Below are 7,758 nucleotides of genomic sequence, written 5' to 3' on the forward strand. Positions count from 1 at the left end.
AGAGTTCAATTAAGTAACCTTTCAAATCTTTACTATGTCAAAGTGTCTGCTTTGATAGATCTTCAATTATATTGTCCAACTACTTAGCGAAAATGAAAGAAAATGCCATCAAATGAAAGCTGACGCTGTTCTTTGACTTCATAGTAACTGTGTAATTTTACATCTTGGTAGGGACAAGTATGACAAATATGATGTTGTCCAAATGTTGAGTGTCTGTTCAGAAGAAGTTGATGAGTATAGATGAAGAAGATGATGGGCAACACTCAAACTGAGAGCCAGGGAGGTTTGAGGAGAAAGATGGCAGAGATAGAAATAGAGAACAGATTGAAGATCAAACTGTAATGAAATAATCATTTCTAACCTCATTTTTAGGTTGCCAGGCGACGGTTGTCCATCGTAAACTGATACAATATCAAAGTCTTCCTCCAGCGCCAGCGTGACGAAGGTTAGCTGGATCCGGTTCCTCTCCCCTGTTATTATCAGCCACGTACAGTTGGCGTAGTTGGGATAGCCGTGGGGGAAACCCGGCGACTCTATGGAGCCATTCAGTCCCTGGACGACACCACCACAAGATTCAACTGGAAGAGAGAGATAAGGACATCATCATATTAGAATAGGAGGATCTCAAATCTGCATTAAAGTATATCATTTAGATGTAAAATCATGCATTTGATTCCTGCCTTGCATACTTCAGATATTAAAGAAACAGACATTTCTATCCTGTGCCTTTTATCTTTCACATGTGTACAGGTATTTACAGGGTTTAAAAAAAAAGGGAATTTAGATTCATGCCACTGCGATGAAAGTTAATTATACATGTTTATGTTATGTCCTTCAAGACCTTTAAAAAAAAAATGTAATTGCTAGTGTTGGGGAAAACTAAGTGAGCACAGCTAAACTATGTGATATGTGCCAAGCCAAGTGTTACTAGATAACAAGCCCCTGTCCTCGCGTGCGACTCCAACATAATGCAACACATGGCTCACAGCCTCCCATGACACCGGAGCATATGCCATGAAAAGCTTTCATACAGTGATGCATATGAGTGCATACAGTATATATTTAGATTCAAGGCTGCAAACCTTTTAATCCTAGTGCTGTGATCCACTTACCTCCAACCAGAGATAACTTGACACATACACCTTTACACACTTGCACAGATTACTGTATGGTGTTGTTTTAACAGCATGTACCATTTGATCCCAATGCTCACTCGTAAAAATCCCATGAAATTAAATAATTTAACATTAAAATATGCAGGCATTAGAATTTGTAGAATCCTAATATTGAACATAGCTTATGTATGTCATTTACATTAACTATAATATTTGCACATGCACAAATGTACGCATACAAGCTAAGCCAGCTTAAGCAGAGAATATGTTATAAGAGCAGTCCATCACGCAGAACATTAGCATTATGTCGACCTTCAAATGTATAAATGTATCCGCCAAAATATGGTATTATAATTATCTAAAATAACTTGCTTGAACTTGTTTTAAAGTTAGAGAAACGTCATTGTCATCTGATAACATATTCCTTGGTATGAGGGGGGATATGATCTGGTGTAGAGGCCATCTTTACACTTATCTATGCTATCTCAGCAGGACTTTAGGCACTCGACAGTTCCACTGGGTGTCAGTCGCTGCCGACTACTAGCATACATGTATGAGCGTATTTCACGGGGGACAGAGCTGCACACACACGGACAGCAGAACAGACTCTATACAGCTGGCTGGGTTTTGAAGAATTAATGAACAGCTTTTAAGTGTGAAGTTCAGCGAGACAAAAAAGGCAGTAAATAAATAATAAAGCAGCTCTTAAAGCAGCCAACAGCTATGTTAATGTGTAACAAATCTGAGGAAATCTTTACAGTACATGTAACTGCAGCAGTCAAAATCAAACCACAGACTGCACTAAACAAAAACAGAACAAAACAATCCAGAGAAGACAAGCACTAGCTAAAGGAAAACAAAACTGACCAGATTAACAGTTGTGGTTCCCAAAGTAACTTCTATTAAACAAAATAAGTATTATATGGTTAAAATAGTGTAGTATCAGATGTCAAAGCAAAATGCGAAGCCAAATAGTAATAATATTAAATAACACAGTCAGTATTTAAGGACCCTGTTTTACAGTATGTCTCCTTTTAAACTCTGTCTTCACTTCTTTTTTGCCACATTTCATCCTCTGCTTCTCTCTCCTCAAGAAACATGTTACGCATTACACTCCTAGAGCAATTGCAATATACAGGACAAGTTGTGCAAAGTGTGTGTCTGTGTGTGTGTGTGTGTGTGTGTGTGTGTGTGTGTGTGTGTGTGTGTGTGTGTGTGTGTGTGTGTGTGTGTGTGTGTATGTGTGTGTGTGTGTGTGTGTATGTGTGTGTGTGTGTGTGTGTGTGTGTGTGTGTGGTGTGTGTGTGTGTGTGTGTGTGTGTGTGTGTGTGTGTGAGTGCGTGCGTGTGTGTGTGTGTGTGTGTGTGTGTGTGTGTGTGTGTGTGTGTGTGTGTGTGTGTGTGTGTGTGTGTGTGTGTGTGTGTGTGTGTGTGTGTGTGTGTGTGTGTGTGTGTGTGTGTGTGTGTGTGAGAGAGAGTAAGGGAGAGAATGTGTGTGGCCAGCATGAAAGCCAGCAGTAATTGTTTCTCAGATAGTGAAGGCTATTGATGTATAAACCCAGGGTTAGGCAAGTAAGTTTGGCCGTGGGCCAATTTTTTGCTGAGCCACAAGATGGCGGGCCAGAACATAATCAAAGCCTAATTCAAGGAATTGATTTTGGTAAGAGGGCGCAGCGCCCCTGTTCCCCGGTTCAGAAAAAACTCTGATATCGCTGATAACCCTCCCCATCAACACTCTGATGCGCAGTCAGATCCGCTGATTGGTTCACTGATGATATAGGCGCCCAATCCAGAGCCTCTGGCTAGACCCGCCCAAAGGGAGGCTCGTCCTCTCTAGCCCCATTTCAGTCCCAAAGTCAAGGCTATTATCTGTATTTTAACAGACTTATCTTTTAAATTGAGGTGTATTTATTGTTCTCTTCAAAGTTAATTTTTCTCTGAAATTGTAGGGAAGATGGTCCTCCCTTTCCTCAATGGACGAGCCTCCACTGAGTAAAGTAGAGTTATTAACTAGGTAGCAGTGTTATTTAACATACTTTTATTCTGATAAGTATTGTCAAGTTCTCTGGGTTTTTGGCATTTATTGTTTGCCCACATTTGAGAGGCTTGAGGGGCAACAGAGGACGCATGGACAACTGGAATCTTTTTCCTTTTCTTTATTTCAACTTTTCAAGGACACATTAGGATTCTTTCAGGTTGAAAACCTTTAAAAAATATTAAAGGACAAAATAAATCAATTACAGCGTAAAAAACTTGTTTTTCGGGTGTTTTGTTTGATTTTAAATAAACAAAGTCTTGGCTTTCAGAATATGGAACTTTTATTTCCAAAATCACACGATAAATACATGTTTGAAGCTTGTAAAGGGAATATGACAGCTCTCCCTCGCGCTCTGCTCTTCCACTGCGCCGCTTCCCCTCCCTCCGCTGACATTATGAATGTATGTCGGGACAGAATTTATTTTACCGGACAAATTCGAAACTTACCGGTCATCTTTCAATAATAATAATAATAAGAATGGTGTAGCAAAGTTTCCGTTAGCAGGTAATCACCGGACTATGACAGGATATGCTGATGTTTAAAACTCAGTTAATGGGAGTAATTGTTATATTGCTTCAGTTTATAATCGTTACAGATCGAAAACTTCAGATTCATTTTTCAATAAATTATTCCACAAACAACAAACAACATAATTATTACATTCAAACAAACTACTTGTAGTAGATGAAGTACATTATTCAAACGTTTACATTAACTTTGGATAATAACACGGGAGAAACGGATCCTCTCTTTTCCCCTCTCCCTCTCTCTCTCTCCTGACAGCCCGTCAGTTTCTCATGCAGCGCGCTAAACAGTGGGCGGGGCTTCAGGTGATTATGCAGCAGCTGATCTGATCTCTCTCGGTCCGGTTATACTTCACTCGCGTTTATGTCCATATCGATCAGATCCAGCTCCCCTGTTCGGCCTTTATAGAGAGCACCGATCAAACTATTAAGAGTGAATATCGGCCGATAATGTCCGGCGGCCGATCAATCGGAGCATCCCTAATTAGACATTTTGACCAACAGGTTTTGAATTTACCGGTTTTTAATGAATTTTACCAGATAAAAACCGGTAATTACCAGCTAACAGAAACCCTGATGTGCGACTCAAGGTCCTGTGTTGTAAAAAAAAAAAAAAAAAAAAAAAAAATCTCAAAATATTATTTTATTTTTGATTCTCAAAATTACGGGCCAGATATTATTGCTGGCGGGCCAACAATGGCCCGCGGGCCGCCTATTTCCGACCCATGTATTAACCCTATATCATCGTGCGCACACAAAATAATGCTTTGTGCACTACAGAGACACTATCTTCTAGGTCACAATCTAGTCAAGCAAATGCTAACAAAGTAAATTGGTGTTCGTCTCTTTCTGTGTTTTTTGTCTTTTCCACTCTAAATGAGATTAAAACGTCCGCATTGTGCACATACCAGATGTTCTTGTTTGTCTGAAGTAACACAACACCCAGAAACACACGTAAATACTTATAGACAGGCTCAAACGGCAGGCTGCAGCACAGAGACAGGCATATGTACACGTGCTCACACACACATACAAAAACTTCATACCATCTGGAGTGTCCAAATTAATTTCAGATTGTTCTCCACCGTCTTTCCAACCCAATTCACCTCTCCCCCTCAGCCTTCTTTGTGTGTGTGTCTCTCATTCTGCATCTCTCTTTATGTCCACAGTCTCTTCCGATGCCAGACCCTCCCCTGCCCCCTTCGAGCAGATGGGATAAGTAGAATTCAGCGGATATTTGCATCAGGCCGGATGCCATGTTCTAGCACCGCACTTTCTCCAGGCATTTATGTAACAAGTTTTTCTACGTGCCTCTTCGATGATTAAGCTTTAAGCCTCACCCTTGTTTTCCATGCTTGGATTTTGCTAGTTTAGTGTAGGCTTTTCTGATAGACTGACCAGTAACCGAGACCATATGGTCAGTGTTTCTAACAGCTGTCCTAGCGAGCAAGACACCCAACACACCTTGAAAGAAATGACAGTAGAGTGAGGATGTACCTTGGCATAAGCCGCGTTCACACTGCGGTACTTTTCCCACAAAGGTTCATGCGAACTTAGTTCATGCGAACTCTTTAGTTCGCATGAACTAAGTACAGATCGCGTTCACACCAGAAAAAGTCCCTGGGGGTGGATTAGGCAAATGAAGCCGCTGACGTCACTTCTTCTTCTTCTTCTGCTTTGGGTTTACTGGCAGGCCGCAACCCACTTCACGGCGTATACTGCCGCCCAAAGTCCCCGGCCGGAAGTCCCCGGAGTTGGGGACTGGCTTCAGTAGAAGCTGCTGGGAGTCCCAGCAGCCTCTACTGAAGCCTTCCGAGTAAATCGCCAGAACGCCGACACCTCCTCATCTCCACCGCTCCCATGTTTTATTTTGTGTTGCCATAAGTTAGTCTCTCTGCGTTTCTGCGATGGGCTAATGCTAATAATGCTAATGCGAGGATAATAAAATGGCGGCTTCACAAAACTTTTTGGGAGTTTTACGGGGCGTGGTTTGCAATTCGCCCAGCCAATCAGGAATATAGCTCTTTTCTCAAAAAAGAGCCGCTCGAAAGTCCCTGCTTTCTAGCAGGGACTTTCGAGGGGGTAAAAAGGTTCGCATTAACTACTTTTAGTACCGGCTCTTTTTGGTGTGAACGCGATCATGAACTAAGTTCGCATGAACCTTTGTGGGAAAAGTACCGCAGTGTGAACGCGGCTATTGTGTTGCTTTGAACTAAATGCATGATCAGCATTCAGCTAACATGCTCACAGTGACAATGCTAACATTTTTATATCTAACAGGTATGATGATAACCGTGTTTATCATCTTAATTTAGGGCTGTTAACAAACTGACACAGTTCTTAATCATGAATCAAAGTGCTGGAGGAGAAAAATGGTGACCCAATGACTGAACCAATAGATGAGGGGGGCGTCATCGTGTATACCAGATGTAATCGAAATCCATGAGCCTCACTACCAGAAATGTCAACTTCATTATGATGAAAATAGCATTTCATGGCAAGATAATCCTGATAATCATCAAAATATGGTAAAACTCTTCAAAAGCGGTTTAACAAAGCCTACTGCAATCACCTTATGCTACAATGGCATACCCATGAGTGCTGGAAAAAAGGAATTGATTATATATTTAAAAGAAAGGATATTATTCAATTGCCACAGTTGAAAACAGTATTTTAAAAAGCTGCTTCAGACAGAATCGCAATCGAGTGCTGTGCAGACGCAAATGCTTACACACACACTGACAGTGCTCATTAAAACACATGCTTAAATCCTTCAGGTATGGTTGTTTGATTTATATCCCACAGGCTTTTCCTCTGTTATTATCAATGTTCACTTTAATTTAAATTGTGCATGCAGGGCTGAACAAAGTTACTGTCGTGAGACATGTTCAGGTAAAATTCAGATGACTACTTGAATATTTTTTCCAACAAGTATAACAAGGAGCTGGTTGTTAAAAATAAATCCAACGCACCTTTTCCACATAGATAATTCGTATGCAGTAAAATGAATTATTTCTAAATGACCAAAAACCCTGTCTGCCTTCATTAATGCCTTCTGTTCATTAATGAATGGATCTGTGCACAGATCTACATAACAATCAGGGAGATTGTTAAATGTGAGGGTTGAGAGGCGCAGAGAGGTGCAGCGCTGGTAAAACCTCGACCACAAGGTCCCTGACTCATAAATCAAATGCTGGTCTCCTCTTTCCACGGCGTGCTGGGCCACAAATCAAATGCATCTTTCTAAGTTACGCTGTATAGAACTATTGACTGCAGTGATTCAATACCAGCTATAAAAAAGTGGAGAGGAGGGGAATGGAGAGAGGAGAGAAATCTCTTGTCTATGTTTCTGGTATCCTTGTTTTCTTTCCTAGCTCTTCTCATCTACCACCCCCTCCTTCTTTTTCATTATCTCTGTGTCACAATCATTGTGTATCTTCCACATTATGTTTGTATCTCTGCAAACGTCATTCTCTCCATCTTCCCCCTCCACTGCTTATCTTTCTCTCTCCTGACCATGCTTTACAAAATGATATTATCACGCGTTCTGTACCTCTCTCCCTGCATCTCTTCCCCCAGCTCTCTGTCATCACCTCCCTTCGCTCTGTCCTGCTCTCTCATCCCATCATCCCTCTCACTTTCCCTATTTCACCACAATTATCTCTGAATTAGTATCATGGCATCTCTTCCTAAGTGTCATTACACCGCTTCCTTACTTTATCGCTATTATTATCACTATTTCACATTGTCTTTCGGATGGTGTCATTATATCTATCTCTCTGTATTTCTTCTCTTATCCTGCTGCAGTGTTGTTTTTATTCCACCCACTCACCTCCTATATTTATCACACGGAGAACAAATACACAACCTCTCTCTGTCTGTTTTCTCTCTATCGCCATTTCTCGCTCTCTCTGTCAACCCGCTGTCAAACAGTTTAAGTAAATTGGACTGCATTTACATTCAAGCGTTTAGTCTATTTAGCTGGTGCTCAGTGGAGATAAAAGCAGGTTTCTGAAAAATAACATAAAAGTTCATCTATGCTAAAACTTTTATTTCTTGTGAAAGCAATTACTCTAAACACG

The sequence above is a fragment of the Pseudochaenichthys georgianus genome, chromosome 3 (genome assembly GCF_902827115.2).
Source record: "Pseudochaenichthys georgianus chromosome 3, fPseGeo1.2, whole genome shotgun sequence".
Classification (NCBI taxonomy): Eukaryota; Metazoa; Chordata; class Actinopteri; order Perciformes; family Channichthyidae; genus Pseudochaenichthys; species Pseudochaenichthys georgianus.